Below are 21424 nucleotides of genomic sequence, written 5' to 3'. Positions count from 1 at the left end.
TTCAATCGTGGGGCGGTCCATTCATAATGAATGTTCTTCTCAGGTTGGGAGGGTGAGAGAGAGAGGATGGAGGGAGGGAGGGAGGGTGAGACAGAGAGGGGGGCAGATATGTTAAAGAGGAACCGGCTGCATCTGACTCTTCTGTATCCACCGATAGAGCATTACGCACTGTCCTTAGTTTCTAATATCTCTATATTGAAAAGCATCTATGTGGACGTTGAGAATGGGTATGGTTCGGACTATTTGTATTGTTATGGTCCAATGGCTATCCTCCTATTCCATTGTGGATGATAAATGGGATATGGCCTGTGTGCCAGAGGTTGCCCAAAAAGGTGTCTAAACGCGATTACGCAATCTATGCATTTGGAGGTCCCAATAGACGGTGCTTCTTCTCCGGTCCCGGTCCCGGTCCCGGTCCCGGTCCCCCCCCCCCCCCTTATTAATCAGACAGGGTTGAATGACCCCTAAGAATCCGACAGGGTTGAATGAATCATCAGTGTAATATTTTAGGACATTTGTTGCTGTCCAAGTTGGTGAGAGAGAGGGACATGATGTCTGAAAGCAACAGCCTCTCCTCTCCAATGCTGTATGCTGCGTCTTTAACTGTTGCCCCAGCTCCTCCTACAGTGACATGCCTACTGTCTGCAAACCCCTTTTAGTTCTGCCTGCTTGTCACAGCGGTTACTGGAAATGACACACGGGAGGCGGTCGAATGGCAAACGTTAAAATAATGTGCTATAGCTACGATCCAACCGGAATCCACATTTTCATCAGATTTATATAATAACGCGATATAGGTCATTTTCAGTAAAGGGCAGCTATAAGACCGCAGTATCAAATGGACGTCGACCGCATCTGAATGAACCCAGCATAATTTCTAGCCTACGGACTGAAAGAAAAATATCCTTAATGTGTTCAAGCCTGGTGGTGTGTTCACTCGGTCAACCAGCCTTGGCGAGCAGAGGTGCTGCTATATCGGTGGACGAAAGTGATCAGAGCGGATTCGGTTCTGTCCCTATCCACAGCAGTAGAAGTTTAGCGCCGTGATTTTTTATCTCCCCCCTCATGTTACTGCAAAGAGCCACCTCCACATTTCCCTAATGAAAATTCATCTTTGGAACGGTTCCCGGGACGTGACAGAGATTATGTCGAGTAAAAGTGTGGAATGGCTTCAAGAAGAACTGGAGTCCGGGCTCGGGGTGAGCTCGCTACTACTGTTGGACTGCCGATCGCACGAGCTCTACGAATCGTCGCACATCGAGTCGGCCATCAACCTGGCGATACCCGGTTTGATGCTGCGGAGACTTAAGAAGGGGAATCTACCGATCCGGTCCATCATCCCCAACAACGAGGATAAGGAGAAATTCGTGAAGCGGTGCAAGACGGACATGGTTCTTCTCTACGACGAGGCCACTACGGACTGGCAGGAGACCGGGGTGGCGAGCTCTGTTCTCGGCTTGCTTCTGCAAAAGCTCCGAGATGAAGGTTGTAAGGCTTTCTACCTGGAAGGTGAGAATGAACTTCTTCGATTCTATTATTTTATGTTCCTGGTACCTTTTTTTTTTTTTTTTTTACGTCTAGAGACTAGGCTACTTGTCTAATACAACAGCAAAAACATTTGGACTATAGCACAATTTCTATTTTATTCCTACATGTCCGAGTTCAGAGACTAGGTAGACCACTTGTCTAATGAAACAGTTACAAATGGACCATAGCGCAAAGTTACATTGTAGCTAAGTCAAGGCAGCGGTATGGATCCATTCGTTTCCCTCTCACCACAATGGTATTATCGACTATGGAGTGCCTATTTGATTGTGTTCTGTATCATATTAAAGTTGTAAAATAATTTTTGTCTAAATGAAAAGTCAACGGAAGGCAGCCACGGTTCCTATATAATAATGTGTAAAATAAAGAAATAAAGGTCTATATTTTCCTCAAGTGATTCAAATTAATAAAACCAATAATATTTCTCTCGATTTTTATTCCCCTTCCGCTTCACGACTGCCTTTATAAAATAAGCAGTGTTGAAAATAACTTATTCTATTGTCAAATAGTCGCTTATTTCCCACACCGTGACAGTAGTAAGAATCACCAAGTTTCAACCCCGTTTTCGATTGTTAATCTATTAGAGTAAAATATGTTATATTAATTATTTGAGTTTTAACTTTGAAAGAATGTTGAACGAGGCAAAGATGTTTTCAATTAATGCTCTAACATGGCTCCGCCATGTTGTCAAGTGCTTCTTCAGGAAAAGACGTGCATTTCATGAATGAACAGAACAGGAACTATTTCTTCACTGTGTGCTGTCTGACACTAGTCTAGGCTATATACAAACCTTTCCTTTATACCACACAATCAACACCATTCTCGCCATAGGCCCATTCGTGTCTTATTTTATGTGTGTAGGAAAATAATAATAGTTGAGTGAACTATTCCTAAACATGTTTCGGGCTCACCGTCATTCAGGAACTACTTCTATGCTGTGTGTTGCTGAGACTAGACTGTAGAGTGAGATAATACAACCTATTTATGACAGCAGAATCAGACCCGTGCTAAAGACCTTCCACTATTCATTACTGTCTCATGTAATGTATAATTATAATTATAATTATATTATTAATGTGTACTTTCATGAATGAACAATAAAACACTTGTAGCCTACTGTACATTGAACTGCTGAGAGTATACTATAGAGGCTGTCCATCCTGACCACAGATCTATTACCATCCTGACTATAGATCTAGTACCATCCTGACTATAGATCTAGTACCATCCTGACTATAGATCTATTACCATCCTGACCACAGATCTATTACCATCCTGACCACAGATCTATTACCATCCTGACTATAGATCTATTACCATCCTGACCACAGATCTATTACCATCCTGACCACAGATCTAGTACCATCCTGACCACAGATCTAGTACCATCCTGACCACAGATCTATTACCATCCTGACTATAGATCTATTACCATCCTGACTATAGATCTATTACCATCCTGACTATAGATCTATTACCATCCTGACCACAGATCTATTACCATCCTGACCACAGATCTAGTACCATCCTGACCACAGATCTATTACCATCCTGACTATAGATCTATTACCATCCTGACTATAGATCTATTACCATCCTGACTATAGATCTAGTACCATCCTGACCACAGATCTATTACCATCCTGACTATAGATCTATTACCATCCTGACTATAGATCTATTACCATCCTGACCACAGATCTATTACCATCCTGACTATAGATCTATTACCATCCTGACTATAGATCTAGTACCATCCTGACCATAGATCTATTACCATCCTGACTATAGATCTATTACCATCCTGACCACAGATCGATTACCATCCTGACCACAGATCTATTACCATCCTGACTATAGATCTAGTACCATCCTGACCACAGATCTATTACCATCCTGACTATAGATCTAGTACCATCCTGACCATAGATCTATTACCATCCTGACTATAGATCTATTACCATCCTGACTATAGATCTATTACCATCCTGACTATAGATCTATTACCATCCTGACTATAGATCTATTACCATCCTGACCACAGATCTATTACCATCCTGACTATAGATCTATTACCATCCTGACTATAGATCTAGTACCATCCTGACTATAGATCTATTACCATCCTGACTATAGATCTATTACCATCCTGACTATAGATCTATTACCATCCTGACTATAGATCTAGTACCATCCTGACCACAGATCTATTACCATCCTGACTATAGATCTATTACCATCCTGACTATAGATCTATTACCATCCTGACTATAGATCTAGTACCATCCTGACCACAGATCTATTACCATCCTGACTATAGATCTATTACCATCCTGACTATAGATCTATTACCATCCTGACTATAGATCTATTACCATCCTGACTATAGATCTAGTACCATCCTGACCACAGATCTATTACCATCCTGACTATAGATCTATTACCATCCTGACTATAGATCTATTACCATCCTGACTATAGATCTATTTCCATCCTGACTATAGGCCCATTCATGTCTTATCTCATGTGTGTAGGGAAATAATAGTAGTTGAGGAAAATATTCCAAACATGTTTCAGGTTCACTGTCTGATATTCAGGAACCACTTCTACACCGTGCTTCTGAGACTAGCTGCTAGTGTAACAGATGTGCTCGTACTTCGTAACTCTCTTGCGTTGTGTTTTTAAAGAAAGGACTGTCCAGCCAGAGATTTGTCGCTTGCATGTCAATATCAGACTAAGTATTTTGTAATCAAACATCATAATGACAAAGATAGTACAAAATACAACAAATCTATGTACCTGACGATAGACACGAGGAAGGAAGCACATTAGATGTGCAGGACAACAGTATGTTGATGGCTGTAGATTCATGTTTTCGTCTGTTAGTATAGAAATAACTGAATTAGCAGGGAGCTAATGTGACCATTACAATTAGAGCATGCTAGCTAACTCACTCTTACAGCAATAGCATACAAAAGCACGTCCCAGGATTCTGCCAATATCTAACAGGTACTGTACACATATATACACATCAGGACATGTACACAGTGAACTCGTACACGTTGTAAACATGACAATAGAACGTGACCTACCACTTGCATAGAAATATCAGACTGAGAAGAACTGACGTTCACGATCTCCCCCCTATCTGCAAACATAACCAATGGCGTAACACCTTATTGATATGTAAATTCAACCAACCAATAGGAATACATAAACATCGAATACATATTTCTGCAGTGGCAAGTGGAAACATAACCAACCTTGTTACACTAGGCTATAGAGATATGACCTACAACCTGTTCACAACATTACAGAATCATTACAATCCTGACCATAGACCACTGTTGTCTTATCTTGTCATTATGAAAATGGTAATAGTTGAGGGAAGTATTCCATAGGCCTACATGTCTGAGGCTCACTGTCACCTGTCATTCACAAAAAGTCCACACATGACACTCTATGGCCCTGTCACTTAGATGTCCCCTTAGATCAGATCAGTGGTAGGATACTGTACACATAGCCGCAGGAAGTAGGGGTTCTGAGGGTTCTGATGAGGGTTCTGATGAGGGTTCTGAGGGTTCTGATGAGGGTTCTGAGGGTTCTGAGGGTTCTGAGGGTTCTGCCGCACCCCCTGAAAAATAAGAATAAATTGTTTGTATTTTTTATTTGTATATAAATAAATAAAATCACCAAAGGTAGTGCACTGGGCCTTTGCTAATCCTATATTAGCAGACCTTGCAGCTGTCTGTAGCACGGGCAAAACATTTTTTCTCCAGCATTTTATTGAAGGACTGGAAACATGGGATATACAGTAATCACATTACCAAAAACATCAGTGTATGAAATGGGTTTATTATTGTGTTATAGGATGTAATGTGATAATATATCAGTATACATTTATTTTACCATCGTGTAGGAAGTAGGTCCATATCCTTTTCCTGTCTGACACATATACATAGTATCTGGTTGTTTGCGTTGGCACAATGTACTTTTTTATTTCACCACTTTGAATATGTACATGCTGTGTACACACACACACACAACCTTTTTGTGTACAGTATTTTCATAAATCTCAGTACTAATTGAGTAGATTAAATGAAAAGTTTACACAACCTTTCATCACACAGAGATGACTTTCCAATTCACATTGGACAATAAAGTTATATTCTAATGCTCACAATTTCATTTCTCTGTATTGTACTTTTTTTGAATAGGTGAAATGACAACATGCCGCACAATCATTCTCATATTGTAATTCTGACCCATCTCTGTATTGCTGTGTTTCCAGGGGTTCTATTTGTTTCTACTGTTTTCTATTCTACTCTATTCTACTCTATTGTATTATACTCTACTCTATTCTACTCTATTTTATTGTATTCTACTCTATTCTACTCTATTTTATTGTATTCTACTATATTCTACTCTATTTTATTGTATTTTATTATATTATATTCTACTCTATTCTACTATATTGTATTATACTCTACTCTGCTCTATTCTACTCTACTCTATTCTATTCTACTATTTTCAATTCTACTCTATTCTATTATATTCTTTTTTTACTCTACTATATTCTACTCTACTCTACTCTATTTTACTATATTCTATTCTACTACTCAATTCTACTATATTATATTCTACCCCATTCTATTCTACTTTATTCTACTCTACTCTGTTCTACTCTATTGTATTCTACACTATTCTACTTTATTCTACTCTATTCTATCCTACTATATTCAACTCTACTCTATTCTGCTCTATTCTACTATTTTCTATGCTACTCTATTCTACTCTATTCTACTCTAATCTATTCTACTATATTGTACTCTACTATATTCTAGTCTAGTCTATTCTACTCTACTATATTCTACTCTATTCTACTCTACTCTATTCTACTCTATTCTATTCTATTCTATTCTTATATTGGGATTCTGATCCATCTCTGTATTGTTGTAATTTCCAGGACAATAGTTGTATTATATTTTACCCTAATATATTCTATTATATTCTAATTAGTCTCTGTTGTTGTTTCCAGGTGGCTTCAACAAGTTCCAGACGGAGTACCCTGAGCACTGTGAGACCAACCTGGACTGTTCCTGCCCCAGCAGCTCCCCGCCTGCCTCCGTCCTGGGTCTGGGTGGGCTGAGGATCAGCTCGGACTGTTCTGATGGGGAGTCATCGGACAGGGAACCGGGCAGCGCCACCGACTCCGAGGGCAGCCCTCTCCCCAACAACCAGCCTGCCTTCCCGGTCCAGATCTTACCCTACCTTTACCTGGGATGTGCCAAAGACTCAGCCAACCTGGACGTCCTGGGGAAGTACAACATCAAGTACATCCTCAACGTCACACCCAACCTGCCCAACATGTTTGAACATGACGGAGACTTCAAGTACAAACAGATCCCCATCTCCGATCACTGGAGCCAAAATCTCTCACAGTTTTTCCCAGAGGCCATTTCTTTCATTGGTGAGTATAAGTGGCCTCATTTGGATGCTTTAACAGATCAGTTGGAGTTTAGTCTTTTACAGATCATTTGGAGTGTACAGTCTTTTACAGATCAGTTGGAGTGTACAGTCTTTTACAGATCAGTTGGAGTGTACAGTCTTTTACAGATCATTTGGAGTTTGCAGTCTTTTACAGATCAGTTGGAGTGTACAGTCTTTTACAGATCATTTGGAGTGTACAGTCTTTTACAGATCAGTTGGAGTGTACAGTCTTTTACAGATCAGTTGGAGTGTACAGTCTTTTACAGATCATTTGGAGTTTGCAGTCTTTTACAGATCAGTTGGAGTGTACAGTCTTTTACAGATCAGATGTGAGTTTACAGTCTTTTGAAGTCTTGTTTTGTGATGTTCGTTTTCGCAACATCTTATGAACCTATCTCATAGCTGATTCATCAGAGAACTGTGGTCTACACTTGACACTTACATGCGACTTCTGCTATCAGAATATAAAGATCGCATTGAAAAGACGGGTCTAGACGCACAAAAGTCACTTTGTGGTCTGATTGTGTTCGGATCTGTCTGACCACTTCAGGAGGTGGTCAGGGATTGTGTGCAGATTTCTCCTCAGTCTGGATGCAAATCAGGCTACCAAAAGGGCATACAGCGGGCGTCGTTCATCAGCAATCCTCCCGCAAGTCTCCAGAAAACGTGTGTTTTGGGAGCGAGAGGCACCTTCTCATTATACCGTTGGAGGAAATACGTTACTAGCGTGTGAGGAACGTGTTTGCTGGCCTCATAAATGCTAGCCAGCTAGCTCATATTTAGAAAAACTATTTTCTGTTTGGCTAGAGTTATGCTAACCTGTTTGCAATCCCTTTAACGTTGCTTGCTGGCTAGCTACAGAGTTTACCTGGCTAGTTAGCAACAGTAGTTAGCTACTGCCATTAGTTGTGGTGTTGTTATCAGATTTAGCCTATTCCACCGTTTGTAGAATGCATACTGGCATCTGAATATAGCGCGGGAAAAGGGAATCCGGACACACTGTGGACACGGTAGACACATTTACATGTAGGTGTAGACGCATGACGCGTTCAGAATTCCGTGATCAGAACTCTGTGATCAGAACTCTGTGATCAGAACTCTGTGATCCGAACTCTATGATCCGAACTCTGTGATCAGAATACTAAAACTGCATGAACTGTCAAGTCTAGACATTTCACCAACATTCAGGTTATATAACTATTAATATAACACTAAATTAGGCATAAATAGATTAATCCAATTTGATTGTGCCTCATATCTATTGAAGGATGAGTCAAACAAGCGGTCTTATTGCTTATTTGATTTGATTAGATTTATAAGTACAATAACTCATATTTATGCTTAAAACATGTAGATTTATAAATTACAAAATAAAAATGTAAATCTTAGTCGTTTATCAGACGCTCTTATTCAGAGCGACTAGGGTTAAGTGCCTTGCTCAAAGGCACATCGACAGATTTTTCACCTAGTCAGCTCGGGGATTCGAACCAGAAACCTTTCGCTAGGCTACCTGCCGCCCGTACAATAACAAGTACAATAACAGGTGTTATTGCCTAAAACATATCGTATAGGTTTATTACTACAATGCCAAATCTTATTGCTTAAAACATATAGATTTATAATACATTAACAGATCTCATTGCTTAAAACATATAGATTTATAAGTACATTAACAGGTCTTATTGCTTAAAACATATAGATTTATAAGTACATTAACAGGTCTTATTGCTTAAAACATATAGATTTATAAGTACATTAACAGGTCTTATTGCTTAAAACATATAGATTTATAAGTACATTAACAGGTCTTATTACTCAAATATAGATTTATAAGTCAGCAACTTAAGCTAACAAGCCCCACCTCAGACGCAACAAAACGTTGCTTTATCCTCCAAGGAACAAAACGTTGCTTCACCCTCCAAGGAACAATATTGAACTCTGAGTTGATTTATGTCTTCTGAGCGGTTTGTGGTATTTCCTGCTACACGTCTCATTTCACACCATGAAAGAGTCATGACTTGATCCGAGTCATTGCAGGGATTATATTATTATCAAATCACAGAGTGGGCCTTTAAATAACTCATCAAAAGTTGGCCTAAGGTTTCTAGCACACTCGTTACACCACAGAAGGGAATCTGTGAATGAAGCAGGTCATCTTGAGAACCATTGTGAAGACTGATGAATGAAGGATATACCTAGTTTTTAAATGATTCAGGTTACCCTCCGCTGCACCCAGAGGTTAAAGGTTGTCGGTTGATGCCAGCTTCTTCATCTACTGTCTATTACATCACCTCATTCCATTACTGTAATGTGGTTGTGTTACACGGTTGCCAGCCTTCAGTCAGAAGTTAAACGCCTCCAGAAGGCTGAAGGTACAGAGTATCACTTCATCAAAGCTCTGATCTCACACATTACTTGACAGACATTATTCCCCAAATTAGCCTTATAGTTATCTGAATGACTTGTATTATTCGGTCCCACTTTAAACGACGTGCAGCTTATAAAGGCTTCATAAAGCACTACATAAATGTGTTACAAAGCATCTATAACCATGTGTCATGCTTTATAAAGGGTTCATAAATGTGGCATAACTGTGTGACGTAACCCACTATGTCAAATAGGATATAAACGTGCTTTATAAAAGGGTGACATTTTGTGCTGAAGAATGGCACACGCTCTGAAGTGAAGTCATGCTAGTCACGTTACACCTAATCTCGTTCCCAGACACTTCCGTCCAAATGCGCGGGAGGTCTGGTGGACCGACGCATCAAACTTGGCCTTCATTAGTTAGGGTTAGGTTTAAAATCACATTTTAAGAAGATAAATTGTGGTAATGGGCAGAGTTTAGAAATAATGATGACTTTTTGACTGTGTTAAGTAGTGACGATGACACATACTTTACTCAGTAAGGTCACTCCTGTAGAATTATATGGGTCACTCCCTCTAAGACGATCTCTGAATGGTTGATATCCCAGGCTTATATGTGCTGTGTTTGCAATAGCCTGGTGACGACGTTACACCAAGAAACACTTACCTTGAGAAATTGAAATGGTCTTTCTTCTGGAACCAAGTTACATGTTCCTCAGAACACATTACATGCACACAACAACAACAACAACAACAACAACAACAACAACGAGCCATACCCGAGCGGTGCTGGGCCCAGTCAGGTCTTTAACAGAACAATATAACCAGCCATACCCGAGCGGTGCTGGGCCCAGTCAGGTCTTTAACACAACAATATAACCAGCCATACCCAAGCGGTGCTGGGCCCAGTCAGGTCTTTAACAGAACAATATAACAAGCCATACCCAAGCGGTGCTGGGCCCAGTCAGGTCTTTAACAGAACAATATAACCAGCCATACCCGAGCGGTGCTGGGCCCAGTCAGGTCTTTAACACAACAATATAACAAGCCATACCCGAGCGGTGCTGGGCCCAGTCAGGTCTTTAACACAACAATATAACAAGCCATACCCGAGCGGTGCTGGGCCCAGTCAGGTCTTTAACAGAACAATATAACAAGCCATACCCGAGCGGTGCTGGGCCCAGTCAGGTCTTTAACACAACAACAACAACGAGCCATACCGAGCGGTGCTGGGCCCAGTCAGGTCTTTAACACAACAATATAACGAGCCATACCCGAGCGGTGCTGGGCCCAGTCAGGTCTTTAACACAACAATATAACGAGCCATACCCGAGCGGTGCTGGGCCCAGTCAGGTCTTTAACAGAACAATATAACGAGCCATACCCGAGCGGTGCGGGGCCCAGTCAGGTCTTTAACAGAACAATATAACAAGCCATACCCGAGCGGTGCTGGGCCCAGTCAGGTCTTTAACACAACAATATAACAAGCCATACCCGAGCGGTGCTGGGCCCAGTCAGGTCTTTAACAGAACAATATAACAAGCCATACCCGAGCGGTGCTGGGCCCAGTCAGGTCTTTAACACAACAACAACAACGAGCCATACCGAGCGGTGCTGGGCCCAGTCAGGTCTTTAACACAACAATATAACAAGCCATACCCGAGCGGTGCTGGGCCCAGTCAGGTCTTTAACACAACAATATAACGAGCCATACCCGAGCGGTGCGGGGCCCAGTCAGGTCTTTAACACAACAATATAACAAGCCATACCCGAGCGGTGCCGGGGCCCAGTCAGGTCTTTAACACAACAATATAACAAGCCATACCCGAGCGGTGCTGGGCCCAGTCAGGTCTTTAACACAACAACAACGAGCCATACCCGAGCGGTGCTGGGCCCAGTCAGGTCTTTAACACAACAATATAACCAGCCATACCCGAGCGGTGCTGGGCCCAGTCAGGTCTTTAACAGAACAATATAACAAGCCATACCCGAGCGGTGCCGGGGCCCAGTCAGGTCTTTAACAGAACAATATAACAAGCCATACCCGAGCGGTGCTGGGCCCAGTCAGGTCTTTAACAGAACAATATAACGAGCCATACCCGAGCGGTGCCGGGCCCAGTCAGGTCTTTAACACAACAATATAACAAGCCATACCCGAGCGGTGCTGGGCCCAGTCCGGTCTTTAACACAACAACAACGAGCCATACCCGAGCGGTGCCGGGGCCCTGTCAGGTCTTTAACACAACAATATAACCAGCCATACCCGAGCGGTGCTGGGCCCAGTCAGGTCTTTAACAGAACAATATAACAAGCCATACCCGAGCGGTGCGGGGCCCAGTCAGGTCTTTAACACAACAATATAACGAGCCATACCCGAGCGGTGCTGGGCCCAGTCAGGTCTTTAACAGAACAATATAACAAGCCATACCCGAGCGGTGCTGGGCCCAGTCAGGTCTTTAACACAACAATATAACAAGCCATACCCGAGCGGTGCGGGGCCCAGTCAGGTCTTTGACACATTCACCCACTCCCCCTCTGAAAGATCAACCACAAAATGTTGGCACCATTGTGACAGGTTGTAATCAAGCCCTGGTCTCCATGGGAACAGAAGAGGAATACCTGGTGAGGTAGTCTCAGGATGGACTCCTCCAAATCATCTTAGTTCTGACACACACACAAGCTTTTCAGGCCCATCAGTCCATTTAAATACGTCTCTCACCCTACAGTAACCTGTGGATCACGAGAGAACCGTCATAAATCAGCAGAACGTTAATAACCTGATTAGTGACACTTCATGTAGTGTCCTGTAACACTTAGTTTGAAGTGAGACACCTTCGGTCATTCATAACACATCCATAAAGACTCTATATCGCATCATGCTGTACTTAATTTAGTCAGACCCCTCTGGTCATTTATAACACACGGTGTCCCGTGTAGCTCAGTTGGTAGAGCATGGAGCGTGCAACGCCAGGGTTGTGGGTTCGATTCCCACAGGGGGACCATTATGAAAAAAAGTATGAAAAATGTATGCACTCACTGTAAGTCACTCTGGATAATAGCGTCTGCTAAATTATTTAAACTAAAACAATTTAAATTGTAATTCATAACATATACATGAATGTCTTGTATCATATGACGCTGTACTTACTGCATGAATACATACATAAAGGCTTAATGATATTAACACTTAGGGAATTATCACTAAGAGCTTAAACAAATGAACATTAAAATACATGTTTAAACCATACATTTCCTTTTATTTGTACATTTTTAAAACAATACAAAATACATGAAGTTTTCAAAAAAGTCCAGCAATGCAATTACATTGAACACTACACAGGGCTGTGAATAGTGCAGCTTGTCCCTGAACTGGAGGACGAATGGTTCTTCACCTCTCTGCCTGCTGGAGGACGAATGGTTCTTCACCTCTCTGCCTGCTGGAGGTTACAGCATGTTGGTTCCAACCTTTAAAAGTAACAACAAAGAGAGTTAGCAGGTATGTTAGGAAATGCCTTTGTCACACCATCTGGATAAGGGCATTTCTGTGCAGCGCCAGGAACTCTAAATGGGAAGATGGGGAAACTCTCATGACGTGACTATGAGACATGGCTTTATATAATAATATAATATAATATGCCATTTAGCAGACGCTTTTATCCAAAGCGACTTACAGTCATGTCTAAGGGGATTTGTATTTAGCTGAGCCTGCTAGCTAGCTAAATTGAGAAATTATTTGAAATAACGATTGAGGTAGCTACAGTATATAATCTCATCACTTAAGTACTACAAACTAATTTAAATGACAATAAATAAAGGTTAACTTACTTGCTTTTCGCTGTCCAGTGGCAGCACAAGTGGGCATTTGATTTCCGAACACATGATCAGCGCCTCGTCAGCAACGCTAAAAAAGTACTTCCGGGTCACGGAATTTCAGAAATTTAAAAGATTAAAAAGTCCCCCATGTAATAATAGAAAAGTGTCAATAACCATTCATGATATATGAAAAATAGTTGTCTCAAAATTAACATTGATTCATATTTGTTCATATTTAAGTGACATTTGCATTAAATGTGGGTTTTAAAACATGTTCTAAGGTCAAATAAATGCCCTCAACACAAATCACTGTATATGTAACATATTGGGTTATAGAGCAATAATTATTCTAGGTGCCGCAGTAAAAGTATTGTAGGGAATACTCAGAAGGGTCTGTAGAATGTATATATGGTGTCATTTCACGGGGTTCTGAATAATGCGGAGTGTTGCTGGCCTTTCACTCCACTCGTTGGCCGAATCACATCACGTGAGCTTACTGCACTACAGTAAACCCGCTAACCAAAACGACAGTGCAGGGCCTGCCCACTGAATTAAAAGGCACCTACACTCAAAAATCTAAGTTTTCCCCTGATGTGGTTTAAGCATTGTGGTGAACACAGAAAATCACATTGTGCTGTTTATCTATTACAAACTGGGGGAAAACAGAACAAATGTGGGAAATCTGTAACCTGGAAAAAGAAAAACGGAAATGAAAAAATCCATACAGAAGTAGGCAAAAAATACAAACTGATTTTAAAAGGCCCTACTAACGGTTTTAAAAGGCCCTGCTAACGATTTTAAAAGGCCCTGCTAACGGTTTTAAAAGGCCCTGCTAACGGTTTTAAAAGGCCCTGCTAACGGTTTTAAAAGGCCCTGCTAACGGTTTTAAAAGGCCCTGCTAACGGTTTTAAAAGGCCCTGCTAACGGTTTTAAAAGGCCCTACTAACGGTTTTAAAAGGCCCTGCTAACGGTTTTAAAAGGCCCTGCTAACGGTTTTAAAAGGCCCTACTAACGGTTTTAAAAGGCCCTGCTAACGGTTTTAAAAGGCCCTGCTAACGGTTTTAAAAGGCCCTACTAACGGTTTTAAAAGGCCCTGCTAACGGTTTTAAAAGGCCCTGCTAACGGTTTTAAAAGGCCCTGCTAACGGTTTTAAAAGGCCCTGCTAACGGTTTTAAAAGGCCCTGCTAACGGTTTTAAAAGGCTCTACTAATGGTTTTAAAAGGCCCTGCTAACGGTTTTAAAAGGCCCTGCTAACGGTTTTAAAAGGCCCTGCTAACGGTTTTAAAAGGCCCTACTAACGGTTTTAAAAGGCCCTGCTAACGGTTTTAAAAGGCCCTGCTAACGGTTTTAAAAGGCCCTGCTAACGGTTTTAAAAGGCCCTGCTAACGGTTTTAAAAGGCTCTGCTAATGGTTTTAAAAGGCCCTGCTAACGGTTTTAAAAGGCCCTGCTAACGGTTTTAAAAGGCCCTGCTAACGGTTTTAAAAGGCCCTGCTAACGGTTTTAAAAGGCCCTGCTAACGGTTTTAAAAGGCCCTGCTAACGGTTTTAAAAGGCCCTGCTAACGGTTTTAAAAGGCCCTGCTAACGGTTTTAAAAGGCCCTGCTAACGGTTTTAAAAGGCCCTGCTAACGGTTTTAAAAGGCCCTGCTAACGGTTTTAAAAGGCCCTGCTAACGGTTTTAAAAGGCCCTGCTAACGGTTTTAAAAGGCCCTGCTAACGGTTTTAAAAGGCCCTGCTAACGGTTTTAAAAGGCCCTGCTAACGGTTTTAAAAGGCCCTGCTAACGGTTTTAAAAGGCCCTGCTAACGGTTTTAAAAGGCCCTGCTAACGGTTTTAAAAGGCCCTGCTAACGGTTTTAAAAGGCCCTGCTAACGGTTTTAAAAGGCCCTGCTAACGGTTTTAAAAGGCCCTGCTAACGGTTTTAAAAGGCCCTGCTAACGGTTTTAAAAGGCCCTGCTAACGGTTTTAAAAGGCCCTGCTAACGGTTTTAAAAGGCCCTGCTAACGGTTTTAAAAGGCCCTGCTAACGGTTTTAAAAGGCCCTGCTAACGGTTTTAAAAGGCCCTGCTAACGGTTTTAAAAGGCCCTGCTAACGGTTTTAAAAGGCCCTGCTAACGGTTTTAAAAGGCCCTGCTAACGGTTTTAAAAGGCCCTGCTAACGGTTTTAAAAGGCCCTGCTAACGGTTTTAAAAGGCCCTGCTAACGGTTTTAAAAGGCCCTGCTAACGGTTTTAAAAGGCCCTGCTAACGGTTTTAAAAGGCCCTGCTAACGGTTTTAAAAGGCCCTGCTAACGGTTTTAAAAGGCCCTGCTAACGGTTTTAAAAGGCCCTGCTAACGGTTTTAAAAGGCCCTGCTAACGGTTTTAAAAGGCCCTGCTAACGGTTTTAAAAGGCCCTGCTAACGGTTTTAAAAGGCCCTGCTAACGGTTTTAAAAGGCCCTGCTAACGGTTTTAAAAGGCCCTGCTAACGGTTTTAAAAGGCCCTGCTAACGGTTTTAAAAGGCCCTGCTGTGCATGACTCCACTTTAGAGTGTGTCATCCTGCAGCACAGCATTCTGGGGGAAGTTGAGGTCAGGTCCAATATTGACTATACACCCAGGAGGGAGAGAGGTTGGGCCAGCCTAGAAATGTTTTAGTGAAATATAATATATAACATTAAACAGACACTTTTATCCAAAGCGACTTATGGTTGGTCCCGGGAATTGAACCCAATATCCTGGCGTTGCAATTCTCTACCAAGATGCATGACAGGGTTATAAATGCTTTGTGAAGCCTCAATTTATGATTTATAAGGTCTTTATCAAGCGGTGCTTATGCCACCCTTTATAAAGCACAGGTTTGTCATATTTGACATAGTGGGTTATGTCACACAGTTATGCCACATTTATGAACCCTTTATAAAGCATGACATACGGTTCTAGATGATTTGTAACACATTTATGTAGTGTTTATGAACGCTTTTTAAGCTGCACGTCATTTAAAGCAGGACCATTATGGGTCTCCTTGTTATTTGTCAGGCTCCATGTACAACATGTCATTGCACCAGATTTAGCTGGATAGTTAATCTTTATCTGACCCATGGGGCGGCGCACAATTGGCCCAGCGTCGTCCAGGTTAGGGGAGGGAATGGCCGGCAGGGATGTAGCTCAGTTGGTAGAGCGTGGCGTTTGCAACGCCAGGGTTGTGGGTTCGATTCCCACGGGGGGGTGGGGGGGGCAGTATGAAAAAGAAGAAAAAAAACAATGTATACACTCACTAACTGTAAGTCGCTCTGGATAAGAGCATCTGCTAAATGACATAAAATGTTTAAATGTAAATCTGTCGTCCCAGAAGACAAATCCAAATCCAGCTGAAAAGTTGATATGTTCTCAAATTCCACGTTTTTTTTTTCTCGTTTTTTTGTGATGACAGTTGTCTCTTCATTAAGAATAATAATAATATGCCACTTAGCAGACGCTTTTATCCAAAACGACTTACTGTCATGCGTGCATACATTTTTGTGTATGGGTGGTCCCGGGGATCGAACCCACTACCTTGGCGTTACGAGCGCCGTGCTCTACCAGCTGAGCTACAGAAGAACAACTGGGTTAAACAAACCAATCACGTCTATTGTAAACTCGTATAACGGGTGAAACTCAAAGTGAAAGAAATGAAGTCACAGTGATATAAAGCAGGAGAGAAAAGCCTTTGGAAGCTTCCACCACAACACAAGACAGATTTATTAATACCCTTCCCCATTCAAGGTCACGCCTGGGTTGAGTCCCAAATGGCACCCTATTCCCTATTGGGCCCTGATCAAAAGTAGTGCACTATATAGGGAACAGGGTGCCATTTGGGATGCACACCCTGTATTAGCACTCTTTTCAGAGAGTTTCCCTTCACTTACTCAGAGTGCACAGCACAATGTCTACCAATATAGACTCGTTTTCACCTTGGATTCGCAGAATCAAATAGAAAACCAAGAAAGATGTTCTTGACAAGTTGAGAATCACACTGCACAGTGTAGGACTACTGTTGAGTCACGACAGTTGATTCACCACTATACACAAGGGATAATAACAGAGCTTTGCTTAGAGTTGTTTGTGCAATTTCATAGTACATTTCAGTATTTAACATCAGACTATTTCAGTATTTAACATCAGACGATTTGTTTTTAATTTCAGTATTTGAGATTAGACTATTTCAGGTTAGTTTCAGTATTATAGCTCAGACTATTTATTTTCAGTGTCAGTATTTCAGATCAGACTATTTGACGATAGTTTCTGTATTTCAGACCAGACAATTTGACAATAGTTTCAGTATTGTATATCAGACTATTTGACGATAGTTTCAGTATTTCAGATCAGACTATTTGACGTTAGTTTCAGTGTTTCACATCAGACTATTTGATGTTAGTTTCAGTGTTTCAGTAATCAGTCTACTAGACGTTCCTCCTCCAATCCCCAAGGAGGAATACCCAGGGCTTTCCCTCTTCAGCTTCATGGGAATGTGGAGTTTTTGTTTGGCTCTGGAATGTCCAATGCCTTGTTTGTTTTGAAAGTGCCATAGTTAAGAAATACACTACGACGTGAAAGGATCGAGTCAGACTCAGGAAGTATTTAAGGGTCTTTGTCGATCTCCGGAATGGTGGTAGCAGGGTTTGCTGCTCAACTTTTAGGGAAATACACTACATGACCAAAGGTATGTCCAACATCTCATTCCAAAATCATGGGCGTTAATATGGAGTTGGTCCCCCCCTTTGCTGCTATAACAGCCTCCACTCTTCTGGGAAGGCTTTCCACTAGATGTTGGAACATTGCTGCGGGGGACTTGCTTCCAATTCAGCCACAAGAGCATTAGTGAGGTCGGGCACTGATGTTGGGCGATTAGGCCTGGCTCGCAGTCGGCGTTCCAATTCATCCCAAAGGTGTTCGATGGGGGTTGAGGTCAGGGCTCTGTGCAGGCCAGTCAAGTTCTTCCACACCGATCTCGACAAACCATTTCTGTATGGACCTCGCTTTGTACACGGGGGCATTGTCATGCTGAAACAGGAAAGGGCCTTCCCAAAACTGTTGCCACTAAGTTGGAAGCATAGAATCGTCTTGAATGTCATTGTATGCTGTAGCATTAAGATTTCCCTTCACTGGAACTAAGGGGCCTAGCCCGAACCATGAAGAACAGGCCCAGATCATTACAGTTGGCACTATGCATTGGGGCAGGTAGCGTTCTCCTGGCATCCACCAAACCCAGATTAGTCCGTCGAACTGCCAGATGGTGAAGTGTGATTCATCACTCCAGGAATGCATTTCCACTGCTCCAGAGTACAATGGCGGCGACCTTTACACCACTCCAGCTGACGCTTGGCATTGCGCATGGTGATCTTAGGCTTGTGTGCGGCTGCTCGGCCATGGAAACCCATTTCATGAAGCTCCCGACGAACAGTTCTTGTACTGACGTTGCTTCCAGAGGCAGTTTGGAACTCTGCGGTCCCGGTCTGTGAGCTCTCCAGAAATCCTGGTTGGAAGATCCCTGGAATCAGGAGGGGATAAGCAGGAAATCCAGGAATCCTCCGACAGAGATTTCTGGAAAACCTGGGAAAGTTACCAGAATGTTGCAACCCAGTGAAACTGCTCACACAGTTGATTTAAACTCAACCTCAGGCGAGATGCAGGAGGATAGTTTCAGCCACAGACATCTCAACCTTTATTTCCTTGAAGTTACAATCCCCCAAAACATTGGCTTCCTTAAAACAGCCATTGTCTGTGTTCATCTGACCCCAATCTCCCAGTCAGAGACACAGCTACAGTAGAAACATACTCTATCCATCCATCAAGAGAGAGAGGAGGAGGAGGAGAGAGAGAGAGAGAGAAAGAGAGAGACAGAGACACAGAGAGAGAGAGAGAGAGACAGAGAAGCACTTTACGGTAGCCTTGGAAGCTCTAATGGCTTGATAGCGTTGCACCAGATAAAATCCAGGAACACCTTGGTTGTTAATAATGGATCATTTCTATCTATGTGTCCATCCCAATGGCACCCTATTCCCCTTATAGTACACTACTTTACCATAGTCAGTCAGTCAGTCAGTCAGTCAGTCAGTCAGTCAGTCAGTCTCTCTCTCTCTCTCTCTCTCTCTCTCTCTCTTCTCTCTCTCTCTCTCTCTCTCTCTCTCTCTCTCTCTCTCTCTCTCTCTCTCTCTCTCTCTCTCTCTCTCTCTCTCTCTCTCTCTCTCTCTCTCTCTCTCTCTCTCTCTCTCTCTCTCTCTCTCTCTCTCTCTCTCTCTCTCTCTCTCTCTCTCTCTCTCTCTCTCTCTCTCTCTCTCTCTCTCTCTCTCTCTCTCTCTCTCTCTCTCTCTCTCTCTCTCTCTCTCTCTCTCTCTCTCTCTCTCTCTCTCTCTCTCTCTCTCTCTTCCCCCCCCCCCCTCCCCCCAATGGGACCTGGTGAAGTAGTGCAATATAAAGGGAATAGGGTACCATTTGGAACGCACGTCTATCTCTCGATGCACGTTTCTGTATGTATGGAATGTATTGTTTGATGAAGAAAACTCTGCTCTGATTAAAAACTATTATTTTGTCAGTTATGGAAATAGGTCATTCACTCTGAACAGTCAGATGGTTGTTTGTTCAGATCACGTTATGAAGGTATGCAGCACTTCACATTGTAGAGACACTACAAATCTGTCAACTGTAGATACACTATATATATCTGTTAACTGTAGATACACTACAAATCTGTTAACTGTAGATACACTATATATCTGTTACTGTTGATACACTATATATCTGTTAAACACCAGAAACCAGAGAGGTGGAGTTGTATCGCTGTTCTCTGTAGCTCAGCTGGTAGAGCATGGCGCTTGTAACGCCAGGGTAGTGGGTTCGATCCCCGGGACCACCCATACGTAAAAATGTATGCGCACATGACCGTTAGTCGCTTTGGATAAAAGCGTCTGCTAAATGGCATATTATTATTATTATTATTATTATAAACACCAGAAACCAGAGAGGTGGAGTTGGTATCGCTGTTCTCTTTGAAATCTTTCCGAACACACACATTTCACGCCCCCCCAAAAAAAAAAAGTCAGTATTCAAAACTCTAAACTGTGTTGCGTCTCAAACACATCAAACTAATCCGTATCTTTATCTTCTCTCTCCCCCCTCCAGACGAAGCTCGCTCCAAACAGTGTGGTATCCTGGTGCACTGCCTGGCAGGGATCAGTCGCTCCGTAACGGTAACCGTGGCCTACCTGATGCAGAAGCTCAACCTGTCGCTCAACGACGCGTACGACTTCGTGAAACAGAAGAAGTCCAACATCTCACCCAACTTCAACTTCATGGGGTCAGCTCTTGGACTTTGAGAGAACGTTGGGGCTCAGTAGCCCGTGTGACAACCGCTCCTCCACCAATGAACAGCTGTTTTTCACCACGCCAACCAATCACAACGTGTTCCAGCTCGACACGCTGGAATCTACATGAAGGCGTGTGGGGGGGAGGAAGGGGGGGGGGCGGGACTTGAGCGGCCATCTTGGATGTGAATGTTTTTATCTCTTCTCTTCAGAGGCTGGCTGTGCTTTGACAGCGGATAGCTGGGATGGTGGACGGACTGTGCGTGGGCAGAGACAGGTCAGAGGCCAAATGGAAGTCTGCTTGGCTTGTAGAGCTCTGTTGGTCTCTCAGAGGGCAGAAAGGAAGAGGAAGAAGCCCCGTCTCCTCTCCTCAGTAGTTTGGGAAGCTTGTAGTCTTGCCTTTGGAACAGCCTGTCTTAGAAGTAGACTGAGACGTGCTACGCTGTAGAACAGAACAGAACACAGAGCTTCATACAAAGACAGGAAACAGATGGTGGATCCTCTTGGACGACGACCTCATCAACAACCTCGTGATGATGATGATGATGGTGCCAATGTGTTGCAGTGTCTGGGGGGGGTCACCCCTTATGGAGGGGATCGCACTCTACTGAGTGATGATGATGATGGTGCCAATGTGTTGCAGTGTCTGGGGGGGGGGGTCACCCCTTATGGAGGGGATCGCACTCTACTGAGTGATGATGATGATGGTGCCAATGTGTTGCAGTGTCTGGGGGGGGTCACCCCTTATGGAGGGGATCGCACTCTACTGAGTGATGATGATGATGGTGCCAATGTGTTGCAGTGTCTGGGGGGGGGGGGGTCACCCCTTATGGAGGGGATCGCACTCTACTGAGTGATGATGATGATGGTGCCAATGTGTTGCAGTGTCTGC

At 42.7% G+C, this 21424-nt stretch overlaps 1 pseudogene across 1 annotated transcript; it reads left to right on the top strand.

Annotated features, from left to right (window-relative positions):
• The first annotated feature begins 1000 nt into the window (after positions 1 to 1000).
• Positions 1001 to 20664, top strand: LOC311124181 (dual specificity protein phosphatase 7-like; annotated as a pseudogene). The gene is made up of 3 exons: positions 1001 to 1509; positions 6584 to 7015; positions 20351 to 20664. The product of its transcript is annotated as a dual specificity protein phosphatase 7-like (transcript).
• The last annotated feature ends 760 nt before the right edge of the window (positions 20665 to 21424 follow it).

This window comes from Coregonus lavaretus (assembly GCF_964263955.1).
Source record: "Coregonus lavaretus genome assembly, contig: HAP1_SCAFFOLD_3236, whole genome shotgun sequence".
In the NCBI taxonomy this organism is placed as follows: Eukaryota; Metazoa; Chordata; class Actinopteri; order Salmoniformes; family Salmonidae; genus Coregonus; species Coregonus lavaretus.
Note: the sequence above shows the minus strand (reverse complement) of the source record. Positions and strands in the feature narration are given on the sequence as shown.